At 45.8% G+C, this 24,440-nt stretch overlaps 1 protein-coding gene across 3 annotated transcripts in view; it reads right to left on the bottom strand.

Annotated features, from left to right (window-relative positions):
• Prkcb (protein kinase C beta) overlaps window positions 1–24,440 on the bottom strand; it is a 327,890-nt gene that overhangs the window by 191,024 nt on the left and 112,426 nt on the right. The window lies entirely within an intron of this gene.

The raw sequence follows: 24,440 nt of genomic DNA, 5'->3' as shown, positions 1-24,440 counted from the left end.
CCACTGAACACATACACATGCCAACATGTATACACACATATTTGTATGCATATGGAAGATTAATTTAGCTAGTATGATAAGAATCACATATACCCCAAGTTACAACCCCTTGAAGATCACTTAGAGTGCCTGCCTAGTCTTTCATTGACTTGGAAAAAAGATGCTGGCTTTTTTGTTTGTTTGTTTGTTTGTTTTGGTTTTTTTAGCTCAAGTACCAGATGAAATCGTTTGCTGATATTTAGGTCCATAATACATAAGGAACATGTGTGTTTAAGCATTAGACTCCTACCTGGAGGGATGATTAGAACAGGAAGGGTGTGGAGGAACAGTAAGAAAGAATAGCAGAGGCGTGCTCCTCTCACCAGATCAGTATCAAGTCTGTGTAGGAGTAGAAGAAACAGGCTCCAAGCTGGGGGCGGAGCTCGGAGTGGAAAGCCTGCCTAGCTTGTTGGAAACTCTGGGATGAAGAGGAGGAGGGGGCAGCACTAGGAGGAAAAAGGAAGATGAAAGGAGGGGCAGTAGAAAGATGAAAAAGGTGGAGAGGGAGAAGAGGAAAGAGAAGGAGGAGAAGGGACCAGAAGGTGGAGAAAAACAGAGGGGCATGTGGGAGAAGGAGGCGAGGATGTAAAGGCGGAGGAGGAGGATAAGGCCACAACATCACTTGTAATTTGCAACCGAATACATATAAACATACATCTGAAACCTTGTGAGCTCAAGGCATCTGTGATACAGCTTCACTGTCTGAGGGCTACACAGCAAGTGAGGCAGCCAGTGAGTATAGACATAATAAAACACACGCTTCTCAGTGTTGTTTCTCAGATCTTCTATATCCTCTAGACTGCTGGGCTCCTAGAAGATGCGCTGCATTAGGGACCAGCTCAGAGCTTTTGTAATGCACATGTCCAACAAACAGAGCAGAAACTTCCAAACTACTCATCGAGATGTGACTGTGTGGGCCCATCATCACAACGTCTCTGAACATTCGTCACGAGATAGTCTTCACTGAGTTCTACTACAAAATCACAGGACGTACAAATGCCAGGAACTAGTTAGTTGCTGTCACCCGGAGGCAGTCACTACGCCCTCCTGCAAGTCCCAGAACACCCGGTGGCTGCACACAAAAACCAATGAGGAGTCGTCTCCAACAAGCAAAAAAACACAAGGAAAGAAAGGACAAGGAGAAAATAAGAGGAGAAAAAACTTACCTCCAAAGAAATATAAGAAACATCTTGACTACAAGCATTATGCATATGCTACTTGAATCCTAATTTTGAGTAAACCAGCAATATTAAAAATCCACCAAGACAAACAGAAAAATGGATCTATTCACTTGGTTTTTATGATACTAGACAATTATTTTTACTGGTATTAGAGAACAGATGCCTTTGGTATGATAGTGGCATGGTGGTTATTTTAACAGCATCTTTATCTTTGAGGGCTACAACCTAAAAACGCTGTGGATAAACTAATTCACCTCAAAATAATTCAGTATGCTCAGGGGGGTGATAGATTTAAAAAAACAAAGAAAGGAAGAAAGAAAAACGACAAAAAAAGAAAGAAAGTTAATCACTATGACTCGTTAAATGTTCCTGATGGACACGTGAGAATTTAATGTCAATCTGGCTTCTTTTTTATATGTGCTTGATTGTTCTATAAAATACAACTTTAAGGCATAGACTGAAAGAGAGAAAGGCTAACACACAAAACACGGGATGGGGAGGCGGCTACTGCATTGAATTCGCTGCAACCCCTGTTCCCCAAGGAGACTACCATGCACACTGATAAGCAGCATGCAAGACTAGTTTAGGTGTGTTAGCAATTATGATGAGGACAGCTGGTGAGAGATGTCTCCACAGGAACATCACTCAGTGGACGGGCCTGACAATCTCAGCTCAATCCCCACAACCCCTGGAGGAAAGAACTGACTCTTGAAATTTGTCCTCTAACCTTTACACAAGTACACACACACACTCATAAACACACCACACACAACACATAAACACACTCACACACATACACACACTCACACACAAACACACACCACCCCTCACACACTCACATGCACACACACTCACATACACACAAACCCTCACACACACACACACATGCATACACACACACCACACATAGACCACCACCAACAACAACACCTCCCTCCCCCCCCACACACACACACCGTGATAATACATTTGTTTAAGAATTAAGATTGGGGTTGACACTAAAGGGCAGAGCATTCTCCCAGCATGTATAAGACCCAAAACACTAGAAATATTAATGATAACAAAAATGAACAATTAAAGATAAAATAAGACCAAACACTCCATATGCAGTTTTCAAAGCAGTGTAAGGAAAACTAGTATAAAGACAGCATTTCAGGTTCACTTGGACAGCCAGCCAGCTGGGGCCTCTCTCCGTTTCCCATGTCACGAAGGTAAGGATGTTTCAAAATCTACATTTTATGCCATTTCTGCTCTAACCTCTTTAATCTCTCTGTAATTTTTTGCAGTCTGGTGAACATTGGATTCTATCCCTCATAGGTATCCAGTTGTCCCAGAGCCTTGATTAAATAATTCTGTCCTTCTGTATAGATTTTTAATGCCAAGTTTATAAGTGTTCAATAATTATATACTCTGAACTTGTCTTCAGGCCTTCAGCTTTGCCCCCTGATCTGTCGTGAAGTCCGGCGATGGGGAGGGGTCAATTACAGCAGCTTTAGAACGAACACATTGTGCCCACACTGGGCCCTCTCATTATTCCTATTTTCAGTGCTTTCTTAGATATTGCTGTGGGTTTATCCTTCCAAGTGAACGTCAGAAGCAGTTTATCAAGGTTCTTAAAATACCAATGGGGATTGTATTAGAGCCATGGTAAGTCAATCCCTGTTCTCCAAAAAGAAAATAAAACAAAAATAATTGGCTTCCATTGAACTGGCCTTACATTTCCAAAATTAAAATTCAAGATAGCTGACACTTTCACAAAAACAAGCCACTCCTCCAGGAATTGATTGCTCCCTTGTTAAGAATTCTTGTTTCTCACCTCCCAGAGTGCCTCTCATTCTCTCCATATCATCCCTACGCAGTGCTTCCAGTGGACCATCTGAGGGATCCCTGTTTTAATGTGCTTTCTTCCTTGTGGTTTCCAACTGCTGCTGTTTACAGATACGGGAGTAATGCAATCCCACTGCAAGGGTTTTGTAGCCTTTTCAAAACTCATAACCATTGATAGGGGTTTTTAGTGCCTTCAGAGTCCTACCTAGAAAATTGTATTATTCCAAGTAATCACATTTCCTTTTCTCCTTTCTCATCTATATGCCCCTCCCCCTTATCGTATTTCTACATCTATAACTGTCAGAACACCAGGAAATAAAGGGCCGATAGCTGTCCTTTCCAGCCAGTGTTACCCCTCCCCCATCTTCTAGGAGGTTCTCACTACCACCAAAGTTGCTTTTTATGGCTCCCCAGAATGACTTTTAGTTTGTGTTTATAATTTCTTGGAAACTGCCCATGTGTTTACAATGTAGCATCTTATCTGGCACATCTTTGTTGTCTATTATTTTATTTTTAATGTATTTCTTGTTGGTATTTGTGATAGAATATAGGGACACTTCCATGCTAAATAACTACTGTACACTGAATTAACTCTCTCTCTTTCTCTCTCTCTCCCTCCCTTCCTCCCTTTCTCTCTCTCTCTCTCTCCCCCATGTGTGTGTGTGCCTCTGTGTGTGTGTGTGTGTGTGGTGTATATATGCATACACAGACTTGTGGAGACCAATGTTGAGTATCTTCCTCAGTAGCTCTCTACTTCACTTAGTTAGTTAGTTAGTTAGTTAGTTAGTTAACTAGCTAGCACTGATTCTGATAGGTTAGGGGTTACCACTCTCCAGGGATTCACCTGTCTCTGCAACCCCAGGTGCTGAGGTTACAGATATGAACTACCAAGCCTGGCTTTTACATGTGTGGTGCGGATATGAACTCAAATCTTCTTGCTAATTCAACAGTTTACCAACAGAACCATTTCTCCAACCCCTATTTATTTTGAGACAGATTTTTACTATGCTGCCTGCTCGGGCCTTGAACACTTGAATCCAGAGTGTTACGGCATGCTATCTAGCCACCCTGTGCTTCTGCTTCCTCTCTGAAAGTTGGCAGTGAGGAACCAGTTCCCATATAATGGTGGCGTTGTTCACACCAGAGCTGTGCTATCTAAACCTCAAACAAGCAACAAATCCCAGCTCCTATCACACATGGCTCCGGAGCTGCTTGAATGGCCAATCCAGTTAATCCATCCCCATCCATCTTCATTAAAAATTGAAAAATCTTTTCAGGCTCCAAACTCTTCTTTTAAGTACACTTTTGGCTGGACTTAAGTTTTCTATTTAGTGTCATTATTAAGTTTCTAAGTGGTCCATCATTGTGGTATGAATTTCTTCTTTGATCCAGAATGAATTAAGAAAGTTTCTCCCCACCATTTTCAAATAGTATTTTTTTTTTTCTAGAACCCTTTTTCAAAACTTCCAAAGCTTGAGTCAGGACCTTCTTTCTCACCTTCGTCCTTCTGACAGGGCACTAGGAATAACTAGCACATCCTCTCCAAGTTCCCTAGTGTCTGCTGCAGTTCCCGGTATCAACACTGAGATTAACTGATAGCCAGGAAATAAATGCCTGGTGCATGAAGAAACGAAGGAAAGAGCCACAAAGGAAAGAGAAGAAAGCACAACCGAATCGTGTGTGTGATAGAGATGGCTCCTGAGTCATTCTTCTGAATTCCACCATGGGTAGGGTCTCTTTGGGAAGCCTTCCAATTAGTACAAAAATAAATAGTCTGGCCTTATGAGGAGGAACCAATAGGCTAAGTGACTTCAATGGCCTGTCCCTATCCCCAGCTGCTGGGGACAGACTTTGGAAGCTGAAGACCTGCAGTGCAGGTAACTCCCTTAAGTGGTTTGTTTCTCCAAAGTTGTGCAAATCAAATTCCCCATTAACTAAAACACGCTTTTAAAGAGGACTAGGGCTGCCTATTTTAAGAAACAAACTAAATCTCTCTGTGATACAAATAAACACCCCCTCATTTCTGTTTGGCAAATTCAGGGGCAGACTAGTTTTTCTTTTAAAAGGAGTCATTTTTTTTTCAGAGCTGCTGAATGTGCCAGGTCCCACATCCACACAGGTAGCAGGAGGAAGCCAAGAATCCCTACATGCACCATGCTGTATTTAATTACTCCTCACTGTCCTGGGTGGGAAAGCCTGCAGCCTGGCACCCTCCCAACCCAGTCTAGCTAGAGACCTGTGTAGATTACTCGGTGGGGTTCCAAACACAAATGCCTCTGAGTTAGATGACTGATAAGAATGCCCAAGGAAAGGTAGGACAAACACATGTAAGGGGACTTGAGACTCAGCTTCAGTGAGGTGAGAAAGGTCCCGAGGTCTATCCACCCCCACACTCTCTTTGTACAACACAATGCCTTCACAGCAAGATGCCTATGTCCCAACCAGAGGAACACTAACTGTTACCTTACTGGGGGAAAAAATGGCCTTTACAGATGTGATTAAGCTAAGGACTCTGCAGAGGGGAGAGACACTGACTTACTGGAGTGGGCTCAATGGAACCATGAAACTCCTTTTATGAGGAGGCAGAAGGGTCAGTCAGAGAATGAGCTCTGATGGTGGAAGCCGAGGTTGGCGTGGTGTTCTTGCAGGAAGGAACATGACCAAGGGATGTGGGTGGCCCATAGCAGTTGGAAAAGGCAAGGAACATAGTGTCCCCTCCAGTCTCCCATGAGGCAATCGGCCAGCTGACACCTTGACTTTAGTCCTAACAAAGTCCTTTTTAGACTTTGGTCTCGAGAGCTGTAAGACACTAACTTTGTACCATTTTAGGCACCTGTGTGCATCTGAGTGTGTTAGAACGGCCTAAGGAAACTAATACACCAGCTAAGAATTAGAAGCATACAGTTGATGTTATAAACACCAGACAGCTGAAGCAGGGACACTTCTAAGGGACCTCTGTGGGAAAACTGTCCCAGGAAAGTGCTGAGTCTGCAATTCTACTCCACTCCCTATACCCACTTCTAAGCACCATCATACATTGAATGGAACAGTACAGAGGGATCCAATTTTGTTCTTCATTTTGACATCCTGCTTCCATCCAGTTCTCACTGGGTCAGTGGTATAAAACTAGCATCCTTGCGTGTTCACTCATGCTTCATAATCCCTATCAGTGTGAGAGATCCCAACATTAGTTATGGTTAGCTATGGTGGGAGGAGACAAGAGACCTTGAGTACTGAGAGACCCTGAGTACTTTCCTAGGTTTTCACCTCTCTCAGGATGTTCCAAGCCTGCCAGCCCTCAAGCAGGAAGGCAACCATTGGCAGAGGATATCAATCACATCTCAGCAACCAGGACGATCTCAGCTTAAACCTCCAATTGGCCACCCATACGGTGGAGGCTAGAAACATGTGCTTTGTACTTCTCTGAGCCTCAATTCCCTCTTCCAAGATGGAAGTAATAATACTGGCTCTTATGACACTATTAGTGATATCCCGCTAACCTGGGCGCAGGGGGCTCACAGTGTCTGGACCCCCAACCAAAGAACATGCAGGCCCCCATACACATTTGTAGCAGATGTACAACTTGCTCTTCATGTGGGTCCCCTAACAATTAGAGGGGAGGCTGTCTTTGACTCTGTTACCTGTCATTGGATCCCCTTCCTCTTCCTGGACTGCCTGGTTGAGCCTCAGCAGGGGAGGATGTGCCTAGTCCTGCTGGGACTAGATGGGCCTCGGTGCGGTGGGGTAGTACCCAAGGGAGGCTCCCCTTCTCTGAGGAGAAGGGGTGAGGATAATAGGGGGAGAGATTTATAAAGGTGCAACTGTGAGGGGGCTGCAATTAGGTATAAAGTGAATAAAAATAAATTATTGTAAATAATAATACCTGCTCTTAGAGGCTCAAATGAGAACACATATTCCAAGGGCTTTGTGGAAAAGAGCATCTGGCTTGTAGCTGTCAGTACACAGGCTTTGCTTGACTTGAGGATCTTGGTTTTGTTTGGGAAAGATTACCCTTTCCTTCTAGGTCAGAGATGAACTCTAGAGCCCAAGACGAAGCAGGGTTCCTCCCTCCCCAGCTGAAATACAACAAGTCTGGTCCATGCTCTCCCAGTACCCGATCTCGCTGGCATTGACAAGGACTCAGGAGCCATGTGTGATGCTACATGCCTAGAATCCCAGTGCCTGGAAGGCTGAAGCAAGAGGATTTCTAGTTTGAGGTGAGTCTGGGATACGTAGCAAGATGTATGTCTGTCTCGGGGAGGGAGAGGGGAAGAGGATAAAAGAGAGGGAAAGACAGAGGAAGGGAGAGAGAGGGAGAGAGGGAGAAAGTGTGTGTGTGTGTGTGTGTGTGTGTGTGTGTGTGATAAGAGAAAGAGAGAGAGAGAGAGAGAGAGAGAGAGAGAGAGAGAGAGAGAGAGAGAGAGAGACTGGTTTTCATACATGTGTCTGCGAAACCTGAGACTTAATTGAGCCTGTGCCCAATGGCAGCCCTGAGAAGGATCTCCATTCTATCCCCAGGAATGTTGATGATCACAGGTCATTTGCCCAAGGTCGTTCAGCTAGTGATTGGTGATACTCTATTGGAAACTGGGCCTACCCTCCTCGGGAGCCTGTCATTCATCTCTGTTCCAGGAGAGCTCCTCCCCAGCTCTGCTCACCACCGCCATTCAGTCGCTTGCTGAAGCCCACCGATTCTTCCTGCGCAACATCCTTTGCAGCAGCTCCTCCTGCACATTCCCCACTGGCTCCCCCTGAGCTGCCCTCAGTAACTCGGGGAGGGCGGCTTGGTAATAAAGCCTCGGCCGAGCTCCCCAGAGCCTCATCAGCCTGTCTTGATATCTCATCTCTGTGAGCCAAAGTTTCCATAACCATAGAAGAGACAGGACTGCAATGCCACATAACTGTCAAGAAATCTAAATGAGATGTCATGTGTGAATGTGAAGCAGCAGGGGACAGAATAAAATATTCTCTTAAGAGAGATTCATTTACTTTCTTCCAGAATTGGGGAAGGGGGCTGGGGGGAGAGGGGGTTCAGGGTACAAGCTCTGTAGCCAAATGGTCTGGACCAGGTACCATGACTTAGCCAAATGGCTTGGACTAGATACCATGACTTATCAGCTCTGTGACCTTAAAGTAGCTCATTAATGTTGCTCTGTCCCAACAACCCGGCAATAATTCTACCTTTCATAACAGAGTTGTTATGAGGATTTGCTGAGTTCATCTTGACTCAGTGTGTGGACGCTGTCACTTCCTTAGAAAGGTCAAGCGTTGTCAATTACAGTCCCACACACTTCCTCCCACTCCGCACAGCCTACACACTTGCAGAAAACTCACCCTCTGATGACCCAGCCTTGGTATCACTTTCCTGCTCTGACCATCCACTGGCCGCCTGTGGCCTAAAGCTATGTCATCCACAGTGGTAGCAGCTAACTCCAAAGGGGGAGAACTACGAAAATCTAAGGCAATTAAATAAAATTTAAAATCTGTCCATCATTCTTGCTAGCTACATTTCTAGTGCTAAACAACTCGTGTGATTAGGAGTTCTTGTATTGGGCTAATATAGATGTAAGTTGTAGTTGTTACTGTAGTTATATGTCTTCTCAGATGGAAACAGCCTAGGGGATAAAGTACAAGTATTAAGCCAGGCTCCCGCCCATGGTGTAATTACTGTGCAGCTTAGCTCTTTTCTTCTCTTGCCCTGCTGCCTTGCATTCCTGCCAGGCCAATGACAGCCACACGTTATTACAGATTGCATATGTCCCCTATTACGGGTATTTGTTCCATCAGTGTATCTGCACCAACAGCCTACCACATGCAGTCCACAGATGAAAAAGAAGACAGAAGAATCTGCCCTTTAAGCAGCAGACTTTGGCCAGACTGGAATAGAAAAGCACATTATCCAGAAACAATTCACTCGGCATCCCAGTGGGGCAGGTGGCGGTTTACGCATCTTACTACCCTGATGCAGGAGTTGCAAGCTCAGATGTTTCCAAAGGCCAGGCCTTCTGGCTAAGTGAAGTCAGCCTGGGAAACGGCCAGACCAGGCTGAACTGAGGAATACAGGTCTTTCCAAAGGACACTTGGCCGCAGACAAGGGTGGCTCAAGGTTCATGAATGCGAATGCCAAAGAGAATTTTTGCTAAGCTTTATGGAAGCAAATACATTAGGATTAATGTACTTCATGCTGCCAGTTTACAGGCTCTGCCTTCGCTGCTTATTCTGACTCAAGCACCTCCACCTCAGGAAATATGTTGCTGGAACAAACAGAGCCCAAGCACAGGACAGGAAGAAGGCTATGTGGTGGTGAAGAGGAGTAATTGGATCGTACAATCCGTAAGTTTAAAAAGCATGGATGGATGGATGGATGGATGGATGGATGGATGGATGGATGATGAGTGATTCAACAAGTTGGCTCATTTGGTTACCTTCACACTCAGAAACGGAGCATCACAGCTGAGTCAAGAGGATGCAGCTGAGGTTGTGGGTGCTTGATGCTGTGTGTGAGTGTGTGGGGGCAGGAGGCTGCCCTCACCCTGATAAGCCATGGAAGTTCAGAGGTCTTTCAGGGCCCTGTCTGGCAACTTCTCCATATGCAGTGAGTATCTCTTTGAAAAGAGTGAGCTACACTTGCGGCTTAAAATTTTGAACACTGCCAATTCAAAACCCACCATTTCGTGTCATTTCCGGAGGAAACTATTCTTTGCAGCTCCTTATACAATCTTTGGATAAACCCTAGATCTTGCAGAAACATCCTCTGCATATGGGAGTCCATATGCAGGTCTATATGTGTGCAATCAACCCTCCATATGCAAGGCTTCTATATCTGACGATTCCATCAGCCAACTATCAAAAATATTTGGGAGGAAAAGTCTGCATCTGTCCTGAACTTGTACAAACTTGCTTCCTGACGTTATTCCCTAAAAATGTACCATAGAAACTATCTGCATAGAATTTCCATTGCATTAGGTGTTAAAAGCAATCTAGAGATATCTACAGCATTCAGGAGGGTGAGGGGCAGTTTTAAACCAACACTAAGCTATTTGCAAATGAATCTTAACTGCCGAAATATTTGGGGAATCCAGAGGCATTTCTGAAACCAATCCTCAGCTGTTCCCAGGATAGCTGTGTGTTGTCTAAGAAATATTTCTATTTCCTTTTTCTTTTTTAACTATATCCCTGATGTTTTACCTGTAGGATATCATTGCCTGGTTTTCAGCATGGCTTCACACTCTAAACCACCCAGGGACTTGTTTATAAAAATGCTCAGCCCCAAAGATTCTGGTTTAGTGGAATTGGTGAGGAGGTGAGGGCAGGCGCTGATGCACTGAGGATGCTCCCTAAGCAATTCAGAAGCACTTGGAGAGTTGAGCATCATTCCTCAGCACATGCCTCCACCACCTGCTTGTTCCCAAGTGAGCACATCCAAGAGCCTGTTCCTCCTCACTATGGAGACAACAGCCCCATTCTGTTTCCACAGCTGCACCTTACCCCATCATATGGGTAGGCTACCCAGTCACATAAGGAATTCCTAAAATGTCAAGGATTCCTTCCTTGGTAAGGAAGGAAGAAGAGACAACAAATTGCTTATCTGAACCAAGCCCTAAGAAGGGAAGACCAAAGAAGGGGCAATCACCCTACAGTTGTCAGCAAGTGCAAGGTGCTTTTTCACAGAGTAACTGGGCTCACAGGAGGTAAGGAACGGGCTTTGGTAAAGGCCCCTGAAGAAATGAATCCGGGAAAAGAAACTTCTCCTGCATCCTCCCTCTGCTTTTAAGAACTCTGGAGGAGCCAGACCCAAGAGCAACAGGGTAACACTTGGAGGCTGCTCTTGACTGTGTCCTCTATTTCTTGTTCATTCCTTGAAGGTGGGAGCAGGGAATCAGCATAGGACGCCAATGCTTACGAGGAACACTGGCATGCTTTTGCTCATCGGTCATCGTGCCCTCAGACCACGAGAAGCCAAATTGAAGTATGGCAGACATCTCTCGTTTCTGCCTGATCAGCATCTATCTCCCTCCTCTTTTCTGAGGAATCACCCCTTCCTGACCCACAATCTGTGTGTATTATCAAAAGCTCCCCTCATCTCCTGGCTCCAAGAATGGATGTAGGAGTGTGTGGATTTAGAGAAGGACAAGTCACTCAAGCCTCCTGATGAGAATCAGCACTGGGACTTTTGCTAGAACTATTAAGAGGAGTATTTCCTAGTCAAGTTGCTCAGCTGTTAAGGAAGAACATATGTATCTGCCATGTTTATTATCAAATGCCTGTGAGCCTGTGTGTACACGTGCATGTGCGAGTGTGTACACACACACACACACACACACACACACACACATATGGGGTTGAGGAAGTGAAGGAAGAAGAGAGGGAAAAAGAAGTGGGAGAGGGAGAGGGAGAGGGAGAGGGAGAGGGAGAGGGAGAGGGAGAGGGAGAGGGAGAGGGAGAGGGAGAGGGAGAGGGAGAGGGAGAGGGAGAGGGAGAGGGAGAGGGAGAGGGAGAGGGAGAGGGAGAGGGAGAGGGAGAGGGAGAGGGAGAGGGAGAGGGAGAGGGAGAGGGAGAGGGAGAAAAGGACTTTATCAACCAAAGGTGAGAGGCTGGAGGACAAGCAGCAGAGGCCCCTGTTTTCTCAGTAATTTGTGTGCTCCCATGAATCAGCATTGCTGCTGAGGAAACGGCTGCTAGCAGCATTTGAGTCAGCCCATGATGAAGAACCAAAGGAAGCTGGGATACTGCATTCCATCCTCTCCATGATTTTTCTGTGCATTGCATCCCTTGCCGAAGACCACTGAACTCAGGAAGCTGCTTGGGTGACAGGAAGTGTCAGGAGACTCATAATTTGACAGGTGCCCCATATCCGTGGGTGCCTGGTATTTGGGCTTCTTCTCAGCAAGTCCCTGTTGGACTGACACATCCACCTTCTGGTCCCATCAACACCCTGCCCTCATTGGTGAAGGAAACGATACACGGTCCCAAGGTCATGCCCTTTCTTGACAAGAAAATGAGTCACATCCATCACGGTTTGCCTCCAGAGTTATATGGTTTGGAGCCAGGCAATAAATCCACATCATCCCAGCCCCTTTCGAAGGCAGATGGAGAAAGCGTCCTCGGCTGCAGATGAAACAGTGGGCCTGGGTGCAAAGAGGGTGGCTACATAAATAATAACAAACCAGATCAACAACCAGGCCACAGAGACCACAAAGGGCTTCTGCTGGCTTTACCCAGTATGCACTCCTTCCCTTAGGAAGTCATCCTTCTCCTACTGTGCGCAGTTCTTGTAAGGGTGTCAATCAACAATCCAGATCGTCCCTTGCTCACAACCCAACATCCCAACATTTAATGAATCACATTCTCTCTCTGAAATTTGATCTGGGGCTGAGAGACACAGGGGTGGGAACAGCTGGAGCTGATTCATCCCACTAATGTCACCATGTAAAGGCCATTTGTCCATCCCCATCACCCACATCCCCCAGCGGCTTTCTGATGCTTGGCTCTGCCTGTTTGTGCAACTCCATCTCTTCCCAGTCATTCGGTTGCCCCTTTAGGTTACCACAGTAAAGTATGTTGCTTACAAACAATCATGAACCCTGGCTAACCTGCTCTGTCCTCGTGGTGATGGAAGATGCAGGATGTTCTTTCCAGAACATCTTCAAATAACAGTCTCCAAATGTACTGCAGACTCCCATGGCCAGGGCCTCCTCTCCTACAGACACCTCCAACACTACAAACAGTCTGACCACATAGAATTCAGCCTCCCCAGCAGACCTGGTCCTGTCTCTGTGGCTCCTCTTCCTCTCCTACCCCCTCCTCGGTCGAAACCCCAAGGCTCTCTCTTAAGTGAAGGTCCTTCTAGGATCCTCTGAATCTCAGACTAAATATCCACTCCTCAGGGAATCCTCTCTGACCCTCTCATCTATGTTTAAGCTGCTTACTGTTTTGTAATGCTTCCTTTGACCTGTCATCCCTAAGATACTTTATTGTCTTCAAAATAAAGTGAGAATGAAGAATGATTACTCAGAGAGCCATGGGGATTAGATGTGACAACCAAACTGGCATAAGTTCACCATGAATATTTGCTATTGTTATGGTTCTTGTCATTATCATTGTTGCTGTCATCCTCCTCATCATCATCATCATCATCATCACCATCACCGTCATCACCATCATCACCATCACCACCATCAGCATCACCACTGTCCACCTCTTCTTCCTCCTCCTCCTTTTCTTTCCCTTCCAGGTTATTGCCTCCATCAAAGCAAAGAGAGTACATAATTGTGTCCCCGGTGGTGCAATAATATGTAATTGGCTGTGAGTTGGTTCAGATCTGAAGCCAGTAGCCAAGAGCCATCCTCCCCCACCTCTCTGCTTGTCTCCTCTGGCCATGCTACATATTACATTTCTTTTTAATATTATATTCTGCTCCAAAGCAAAACAAAGTCAGAGCAAAAAGATTTCTGCCACGGAGGAGTTCGTTTTGTATTTATTCCTTCCCTCCTTACTAAGGTTAGCCGGCTTTCCCAGGTGTAGTGTCCAACGCCTGTCATCCAGTGCGTAAGACCCGGAGGCAGAAGGGTCTTCACAAGTTTGTTGATGAACTAAACTAGACTGGGTTTCACACCAGCCTTGGGTTCACAGTGAGATCCTGTTTATTTAGCTATAAACTAAATAAGCAACGTAGGCTTTTTGCAGGAGTTTTTTTTGGGACTAAGATGTCCTACTTTGTTATCTATGGCTGTGACAAAGATCAGGACTTAAAGCGGCTCTGGGAGGAAAAGGTTTATTTGGGCTCACACACGCAAGGCAGGAACCCAAACAGAGAAGGAACGAGGAGGCAGGAACTGAAGCAGCATCACAGAGAACACTGCTTGCCGGCTTCTTCCCCTGGCTTGCTCAGCCTTGCTTTCTCATACAACCCAGGACCAGCTGCCCAGGAGTGGCACCGCCAGGGCCAGGGCCCTCTCACATCAATGACTGATCAGGAAAATGCTCTACAGACTCGCCTACAGGCCAATCTGATGGAGGCATTTTCTCAGTTGAGGTTCCCTCTTCCCAGATGGCGCCAGACTGTGTCAAGTTAGCAGAAACAACAACAAAACAACAAAAACCTAGCCAGCACAGTAAAGAGAAAAGCATGGCAGAAAAACCATATGAAATGTTGATGGTGCTTGTTGTCTCTGGTTATGACTGTCTTTATTGTTTTTATAATACTAAGTATCCCTGGTAGTTTAATCTTCACGAGGTATATGCTCATAGACACTGCAGTTTTAGATATAAAGACTCATGCATTTTTGGCAAGTACATTAAATTCACGTAGGCACCACTACGTGAATGCCTCAGTCTCTGTATGTGTGACATGGAAGTGCTACTGTCTATCCTTCCCTCAGACTACTACGAGATCTTAACCCAGCAAAGGCAGTCATCAAACACCATTCAAGATCCAGGGTTCCCATAAAACTCTGATGCCTAAGCGTCTCAATAGCCGTGTGAGGGTCAAAACAGTTATTTTCAAATAAAGACACAGGGCTCTAAAAGAAGGCAGTCACTCAACCATAACCAGAGGCAGAGGTCAGATTTGAACTCAGTTCTCCGTCACACTCCGCCCTTCAGAAAAGAGCAGGATTTAAGTGTGTGGAAGCCAAGGGCCCAGCACCTCAATCTTGGATATCCCTGTTGCACGCAGCTCAGTGTCTGACTGCGCATGGCAGGTGAAGCCTCAAAGCTGCTGGGCAGTCTGGCATTTCCCTCCATCTTCAGGCGCATATCTTCCCCCCTCCCCATCCCACCCCCTCGTTTCGAGGTCCAGGACACACCCTCGGCAACTGCCCACTTCTTTCCCTCATCCTTTGCTGGTCTTTCAGAATATAGATTCATACAATCAGGGCAGGGGTGGTCATTACCCATTGGTGTCTTCTCAGTGCTAACATTAATCTCCGGCTCCCCTACTGACTTCCCAAGAAACTGTCAAGGTCTAAATACAAACACGCATGCTGCCTACAGTCTTCCGTGCTCGCTCACTCACATTCTCCTCACGTCTTAATACCCTGTCGCTCCAGCAACACTCATCCTCCATGCACTTTGAAATCTCTTTTGCTTTATATTCTGCCAAAAGGTTCCATTTTTTTTTTCCTGTGCTGGCATTGACATGATGTAGAAAGGAACACGTGAGCAACAAGGGCTCAAAAATAGCCTGGAACTTTTCAAGAAAGGGACCCACAGTGGGATGACAGGCGAGCTACTCTGCATAACAAAGCACTCTGTCCCCAGAGTCAGGCACAAGCCCACCCTTCCCCACGTACACACACACACCCATCAATCACTCCCTGAAATATCACATCTGTGGGAGGATGAGAAAGAAGGTAACGGCGTGATCAATGGAGCTCCAGAGAGATCAGTGGGATGGACTTTGTCCACAGGAGATTTTTCTGTTGACAATAGGTCAGCCGTGCTTGGAGTTGGGCAGGGGTGAGAATGATGATGGTGATGATGGTGATGATGGTGATGATGCTGATGATGCTGATGCTGATGGTGACAGTAATAATGAGACAGCAACAACACATGCTATCTACTGGCCGCTGCTATGTGCCTCACACTGTTCTGCGCTCTTTGCCTAGATAACTCATTTTAACCCTCACAATTTTAGTTGCTCAGAATGAGAAGATGAAGCATGAGAAATAAACTAACTTGACAGTAAGTGGCAGGGTTGAAATCCAGGCTATCTGGTTCCAGAATCCCTTACACTCTCCATGAAGGGAACACTGGTCCCATGCCTCCCACTGCAGGGAAGGAGGGGACCAGCTGCAGGTGTTCTAACTGCAGGGCGGGGGATAGGTGCAGGTGCTTCTCTCTGCTCCTTTCATGACTAGGAATGGTCTGAGACCCCACACTGAGACAGCATTAGTTGAGCAGTTACTGGACCTTCCAGACTTGCCCTACATGTGTGCACTAGCTGTCCAGTCATGTTTTAGGAGGTTGGCTGTGTTACTCTCCCCTTTAAAGGTCAGGAAACTGAAGGTCAGTGTGTTGCAAGCTCCTCATTTTTTTCTTCCAGATCATTCATTACCTGACTGCTGTAATCAAATCTCTAGGAAGTTGGCCTCCTCAACCATGCTGTTCCCTGGCTTCCAGGTTCCCCATTGTTCTTAAACCAGTGCCACCAACAGCTAATCGAGGAGCAGAAAGCCAGACATCATTATTTCTATTTCTTCTTCTTCTTCTTCTTCTTCTTCTTCTTCTTCTTCTTCTTCTTCTTCTTCTTCTTCTTCTTCTTCTTCTTCTTCTTCTTCTTCTCCTCCTCCTCCTCCTCCTCCTCCTCCTCCTCCTCCTCCTCCTTCTCCTCCTCCTCTTCTTTCTCCTCCTTCTCCTTGCTCCTCTTCCTCCTCCTCTTCCTCCTCCCTTTCCTCCTCTATTCCATTTTTCTCCTCCTTCTTCTCTTCCTCCTACTCCATCCTCCTCCTCCCCGTTCTCCTTCTTCTCCTTTTCTTCCCCTGAGGCTGCCAGGAGGAAGCTGTGGAATCCTCAAGACCACAATTCTGTTGGCTGTACCTTCTTCCTCAGTTCTGGCTTCCTGAGCACCTGTTTTTTTCCACCACAGAGGTGGACCTGCTAAACCCTAGAGGCTGCAACATTAGCTTGCAATCCAAAGCTTGCCCAAGCCTCTATCATCTCTTAAAGAATGTTTCTTCCTCGAAGCCACACAAAAGGGTCTTGTTTCCTATGGGATCACAACAGTCACAGTCGCCAGAGCAGAAAGGCCTGTCCACTGTTGCAGTTTGTGAAAAGCAAACCCGCGGGTAAGACTCTACAGCCCAGAGACCTGGGGACTCTGTCACACTACATTCCTCTAAGCAGGACACTGCCTCACCACAAAGGCCTGGAGCAGAAATGAACCCTGAGAGTGGAGAGCTGGGAGTCGGGGTGATCCAGAGAACACAGGTCTCCCTTACACAAATGTCTGCATTCCAAAGCTATCATCCCGAAGACCATAACTGAACCCAAAGCTCTGCTCACCATTCACACCCCAAAGCCAGCACGCGGTTAAAAAGCATTCCCGTTAGCATCCTAAACTCCATTTCTCACTCATCACGTTTTCCCCACACAGGCTTTTAAACTGCTCCCCACCTCAAAAAGAGTCAGACAAAAGGATAATTAATTCTCCAACTTCAAAGGCCGCTTCCCCTTCCCCACTTGGCCACCACTAACCCTAAGGCCCCTCCCCCTCCCCCTGTCTGTGCGGAAGCTACTCCTCTTCTCGCTAAATCTGCCTTCTGGGGGCCGGGAGCCCAGCCAAGGCTGCCACGGAAGAAAGGAAGGACGAGAGGGAATGTTCGAATTCAAACACCCGTTAGTCCTGGCAGCGCAGCAGCATCTGCTCTGTGGGCAGAAAAAGCCACAAGAATCTCCAAGCAAGAGTGGGAGGAGGCTCTCTCCACACCAATGACCTTGAAGCAGACCGCCTGCCCTTGCTGGCAGAGCAGCCAGCTCTCCTCCCTGAGCTGGTGGAGGAGGTCTTACAGCAGGGGCTGCCAATTGGATCTTGGGCTCAGCTCACGCTGGGCTTTAAAACAACACAAAAGCCTTGCCAGCTTAAGGTGGGAGCCTGTGGTTTGTAAAAATCCAGGTTTCTGGCTTCCTTTAAAAGAAAAGAAAGTTTTGACAACAATGGCCTCATATTCTCACCTGGTAACAGAGCAGTTAGAGCTGAGACAGCCGAGAAGTGGGGCTTAGAGGGCAGGGAATATTTACCTTCTTCACTCCTGCCTTTCCATCTGCAGAACAGCACTTAGTAGGTGCTCGGTGAATGAATGTGTGATGAATGAATACATGAACAAATGAGTGTCCCCCTCCCCAGCAATGTCTACCGGGTTCTGTCTACTCAATTCCTTTCAGGGTTCTCTCATTTGTTTGAGTTTGAACCACCCCCACCCCCACCCCCACCCCCAGACAACTTGACAGGGAGAGATTTAATGGTAGGCAAGGCAAGACCCCATTCCTTATAACCTGAGAGATCTTAGATTAAAATAATATTGTAATGATAATATAATAATAATCATGGAACAGGTGGTAGGTGTTATATTGCTCTAAATATCTTCTGTATATTGACACCTTTAATCCTATTCATGTCTGTGTGATAAGTTCTATATGACATTTATTACACAGAAGAGGAAAATTAGGCATGGGGAAAGGGTGTGTCTATGATTTCATGATAGCAAGAGGTGGGTTCATATCCAGGCAGTCAAGGCCCATAGCCATGACAAATAAAAATGGCAGAGAAGAAGAGAGCAAAGCCCTGAAGGCTCTTCCAATCAAGATTGCAGAATCTCAAAGAAACCATGTCTGGGATTAGAGAGAGAATACCATGTTCACTGTTTATCAGAAGAACTGAGCTCAGCCTCTAGGTTAATAGATTAATGGCTGCAGACGCCTGGTGGCCCTTTCATCTTGTATAACAAGTGGATTGTTAGATAGTTCCCACTCAAACCTCAGGCTGGAGTTTAGGGTGGGGAGGGTGGAGACAGAGGGCGAGAGACGGGGGGGGGGGGCAAAGAGGAGAGGGAGAGCATGGGCTTGGCTGACCTACTTGGACCCAAATCACTCTAGCAGAGACAGTAAACCTTCCTGCCCAAGAGCAAAGCAGCAGAGGAGGAAAGCCTGCTGAGGGCAGGGGCAGACCTGGGCTCCACAGAGGGCATGGGGACATGGGCACTCTGGAGAGAAGGGAGACACGGGCTCCATGCCTCGTTTCCATATCCACCAGTCGAGTGATGACAGGGGGTACGGCTTTGGAAAAAACACAGTCAATAAAGTTGTAGTCCCAGCTGAAAGAAAGAAAGAAAGAAAGAAAGAAAGAAAGAAAGAAAGAAAGAAAGAAAGAAAGGAAGGAAGGAAGAAAGGAAGAAAGGAAGAAAGGAAGAAAGGAAGAAAGGAAGAAAGGAAGAAAGGAAGAAAGGAAGAAAGGAAGAAAGCTACATTGCCATATGATAAAGGGCTCTGTCTGTAAGGTCCCCCAGCTACAAGAGAGCCCTGTCTGACAGTACAGAACATCTTGGTTATCTGAGCTCACCAACCACAGGTGTTCCCAAGAGCCACTGATTAGGTGTTAGGATGCTGCCCAAGTCTCTGAGAGACACTGTCCTTGAGAGCAGATTCCTGAAACACTCAGTGTAGTGGTTCTCAACCTTCCTAATGCTATTTGATACAGTTCCACTTGTGGTAGCCCCAACCATAAAAGTATTGTTGTTGTTACTTCATAACTGTAACTTTCCTACTGTTATGACTCATATCTGATATGCAGGATATCTGATATGGGACCCCCAAAGAGCTCTTGACACAAAGGTTGAAAACTACTGGCTTATACAAACCCCATTTCTGACTCCTTGGTAGAACACCCCTTTCTTTTAGTATTCTGTGTTTCCCTAGGAGTGCCTTGGATTGCACAGTAGAGAGCCCATGGTTAATGAGTGTGCACTGCACACTAAGAAAAGGCAGGAGAATTTCTGATACGCCGACATCAAAAACAATAAACATTAGAGGAATTGATACATTTAGCCTGATTTAAGCATCACACTATGGAAACATTATAGAGCACCCCCTGTCTCTGTGAATTTTGGTTTTTTGGGATTGTTGTTATTGTTTTTATTTTATTTTTTTATCCCTGCTGGTTTATGTCTGTACTTGTAGCACTTGGGAGGCAGAAGCAGAACGATCAGAAGTTCAAGGTCATTCTCAGCTACATAATGAGTTCAAGCCCAGCCATGACTACAGGAATCCCTGTCTCAAAAACAAACAAGCAAACAAAAAACCAAACAAACAAAACCCCCAAAACAACAAAAATAACCTTATACATACATTTTATATGTGTGTGTGTTTATATGTCAATTTTTAAAAAGAAATCAAATTTTTACACTTGTTCATAAAGCTATCCACTAGCGACTAGGTGATGTCATAGTTTGCTTTCCTGTTGTGATAAACACCACAACCAAAAGCAACTCAGGGAAGAAAGGGTTTATGTCATGTTACAGGTTATAACACACTGTTGAGGGAGATCAGGGCAGTAAGTTGGAGTGGAAACATGGAGAAATGCTGCTTCCTGCTTGCTTCCTGACTCACATTCACATTCAGCTAGCTGCCTTCCTTCATAGTTCAGGCCCACCCTCCTCTGGCTAGCACTGCCCACATGTGCTGGGTTCTCCTACATTAGTCAGAAATCAAGACAATGCTCTACAGACAGGCCCACAGATCTTCAGTTGAGGTTCCTTCTTCCCTGGTCAGTCAAGCTGACAACTAGGAGAAACCATCACACCTACAGCTCCATAATGAATATTTGCTATCTGTCAAGTACTGTATCAGGTACCAGAAAAGGTGACAGGAAAACAGATGAAGTCCTTGCCCTTCAGAGAGGTTTTAGTCTAAAACTCTAACCCAAGTTTTCTCATCTGTAAGAAGAGAAAAGAAGATCCTTTGAAAGGTCATTTGATGAATTAAATGGATGTTCTCTTTGCTTTGTTGTTGTTTGTTGAGACAGGGTCTCCTATGTATCCCAGGGTGATCTTAAACTTTCAATTGCCCTGCTTTGCCCTCCTGAGTTCTGGGGTTTCAGACCTGCATCACCATGCCTGACTGAAGGTTTGCTTATTGACTGATTGATTGTTGATCAATTGTTGATTGAGACTGGGTTTCACTGTATAGCCCTGGAAAGCCTGAACTTACTTTGTAGGCCAGGATGGCTTCAGAGAGCCACCTGTCCCTGCTTCCTGAGTGCTGGGATTAAAGGCATGTGACACTGTACCTAGCTTCTTATGTCATTTTTAATAAGTACAAAAAACATGTAGTAAGTGGTTACTTAACACTTGTAAATACAATTCAGTCTTGTAGGGCAGACATTTTTGTAAAGGAGAGCTGAGTTCCTTGAGATGTTCTGTGCTGTGTATAGGTTTACACACGGATCTATGCACTGAATATGGACAGTGGGTAGACTACATCACCCTCCCACACCTGAGCAACACAGAATGTGGATGAGCATCCACTGTGCATCCGCAAGAGTCTGCTTCTGTGGCACTGCACTACTCATTACCTCAGAGTGTACCATACACATGCTATCAGCCCAGGGGAAAGACTCAAAACTGAGTGCACACTTTCTACTGAATGTGCAGCATGTCTGCAGCATTATTAGGTAAGGTGGATGGGCTAACGAGATAGGATAGCTCAGTGGTAAGAGCATTTGCTCTATGGGCATGAACATCTAAATTCAGACTCCAGAATCTACACATGAGAGTTGTGATACACATATAAGGCAGAGCCTGGACCCACAGAGCACAGTGCCATGTTAGCAAGCTCCGGGTTTGTGAGAGACCCTGCCTCAATGAATAAGGTGTGAGAGCAATTAAGAATGACTGCTGGCATCAATCTCAGGCCTCCACATGCATATACATACATGTACATGTGCACTTTCACATACATGAAGGTATGCATACACATAGTACACACATCCACATCAAAGTAGGAAAAAAAAACCTAGATGTGGCTGTATGCACACAATATAATCATCCCAGCTCTGTGGAACAAGGAGATGGGAGAATCATTGGGACTTGCTGGCTGCCATCCTAATGGCAGGTTCAGCAAGAAACCCTGCTTCAAAGAAATAAGGCAGAACATGGTACAGCAGGAGATCTGACATCTTCCTCTGGCCTCTGTGCACTCATGGGAGGGTGTGAGCTCACACACAAATTAACAGACAACACAGAGACACATATGCAGATATGTGTGTCTGTGTAAAAAAGTCTTTAGTTAGAGACTTTCTATATTTAGTTTTTATATGCCACACAACCTCTGCTACAGCTACCTGGAGATCTCCTTCATGTGTCTTGCACATTGTCAGCATGTTGGGCTAGCAAGCACATGCAAGACGGCACCATAAAGGCATGATTTGGCACAATAAAATTTTGTTTCCAAACTTAGTTGGTAACTCTACGAGCCACAGTTTCCCAGTGTTGGTCCCAGATCATGACAGTTTAATGTGGTTCCTGTAATACAAATGACACTCCACATTAACCTCTATCATACAGCGCAGCTACTGTGACAGAGGAGTGGGATGTGTTTCCTTCTATTTAACTCTAGTTAAAATGTAAGATGAAGTAGCCGTGCCTGGCTCATGGTTAGCGCATGGTCAGCGTGCACATAGAATGGATGCCTTATCCTCATGGGAGCCCAAGAGTCACTAATAGACTGGAGCAAATTCTACTCCTAACATTTGTAGGGATGACAACGGTGATGGTGGTGCTGTCTGAGCCAACAATGACTGTTCCTTGGCCAGCAAGAGCAAGGAACATCATGTAGAGATCAATAATGACTAATTGAGACAAAGTGAGAAAAGAGGGGCCCTTATGTGGTAACCCCAGGCAGCCCTTGGAAGTTCCCAGAAACAAGCCCCTCAATAACCTTAATGAGGCTCCCCAGGAAGGGCAAGGCTGTCTTGTTAGATCAAACAGGCACACAAGTGCAGACCACACGGAACCTGGCACCCCTGAGACATCAGAGAGGAGCACCTGTAGCTACCTCATTGCTACTTTGTGGGGTCTTCTTTCTTCCACCTTTCTCCGCCCTGTTCAACTCCATAACACTAGATGGGAGAGAAAAAAAGGATAGAGGGGAAAGGAAAGAGATCCCTGAATAAAATCAGGGGTTGGAAATGGAGTGACATCATCGTTAGGCTACTTCCTGATGACTAGGGGCACTGAGTTTCTTGGAGCAAGCTTGATCTTCATAGTCTGGATATTGAATTCCTTCTTATCATTCTTTCTTCTTTGCTCACAACTACTTAACAAACCATTACCAAAACAACCAACAATCAACCACAACCCATCAACAACCCACCCGCCTCTTGGGGCCCTAGCATTTATATACCCTCTGAAAAGGACCCAGAATTTCAAATGTCACACAGTTGTAGAAACTCTCTGCAACTGGAAAAACCATGCCTCTGCTAGATCATGAAGCAAATCATAGTCAGCTGCTACAGACAGTCCAATGCAGTCCCACACCCCACACCTCAGATTAAAGTGAGAACATACTCTTACTATATTTCTGTGTCTTTTTAAAGAAACCAAAACACCAAAACTGTTACTACAAGCACCTCAACCACAAGAAGCAACCCCCCGCCCCCATGAATTTGCCTACCCTACTTCTAGTAGAATAAGTGGATGCCCACTTTGGATGTCTGATTATAACCTATTCCTTATAAGGGGCCCCTGGAGGAGAAACTATCACTGTCTACATTATAAAAACAAGAGGTGGAGAGGTAAACGTGTCTACATTCTCATAGCTCAGAAGAGACGGGGCCTGGCTTGTGAAACATCATCCCAGACTCACAGATAGGTCTGGACCTCTGAAGATGCCCAAATGAAAAAGATATATGTGTGCCCCATGCTGAGGGGATGACAGAAGATGGAAAAATTCACAGCTATCTAGATATGTTTCCTGTTGCCTGTAGCAAAATATTTAAAGCTGAGTGCTTCGTAAGATAGGAAGATTAATTTGGTTCATGAGTCTGGTAGCTGGTGGATTCAAACAGCATGGTGCAGCATCCTGGTAAGGGCATCTGGGTGATATTACAACATGGTAGAGAAATAGAAAGGGAGCCAGTCACATGAAAAGCTGTGTGGGATGGCTTCCCATAAGAACAAACCACACCCACAGTGTCTTACTGGGTGATATGAGTGATGACCTAATTACTTCACAGGAGGCTTCCGTTCTTAAAGGGTCTGTCACCTTAATACCACCCTGGGGACCATATTTCCAGCCTGTGAACCTCTGGGAGATAAACTACATCCCAACAATAACCTGGATCAGGATGGGCAGTGGGGAATGCAGTGAAGGTCTGGAGGGACACAGGTGGAGAGTCTCTGGCCTGAGCTTGATGGAGGGGAGTCATCAGAACAGCAGTCCCAGAAGCCATTTCTTCTGAGACCCCCATTGTTGGTTAATCAAAGAAGATTCCAAAAGATGGAAAAGCATGTGCAAAGGCTCCTCCTAGGAATACAAAGAAGCCCATGAGACCTGAAAATCAGCCTGGGGAAAGAGATGGAAACCCCAACTCTGCTACAGATGTGGCAGTGATGGCAGGAACAGCTGGGCTTGGGGCTCACAGAGTTTCAGGGCTGAGTAAAACCAATTAGAAAAGCCTGTCTTCAGGTTGGGAGAACTGAGGCTACATCTCAGAAGGGAAGGCAAGATCAAAAATGGGACATTCAGAGTCCTGCCCAGGCAGGTGAGTGTGGAAACAGTATGTATGACTCACAGACCCAGAGGGCACACAACTCAGCCCAGAGGCGTGGCGTGTGGATATCTACTGCTCTTCCATGTCCTATGTGCATCTCTCATGAAAGAGATTGTTGATTTTTTCTT

The sequence above is a fragment of the Arvicanthis niloticus genome, chromosome 1 (genome assembly GCF_011762505.2).
Source record: "Arvicanthis niloticus isolate mArvNil1 chromosome 1, mArvNil1.pat.X, whole genome shotgun sequence".
In the NCBI taxonomy this organism is placed as follows: Eukaryota; Metazoa; Chordata; class Mammalia; order Rodentia; family Muridae; genus Arvicanthis; species Arvicanthis niloticus.
This window is presented reverse-complemented; position numbering and strand designations above follow the sequence as displayed.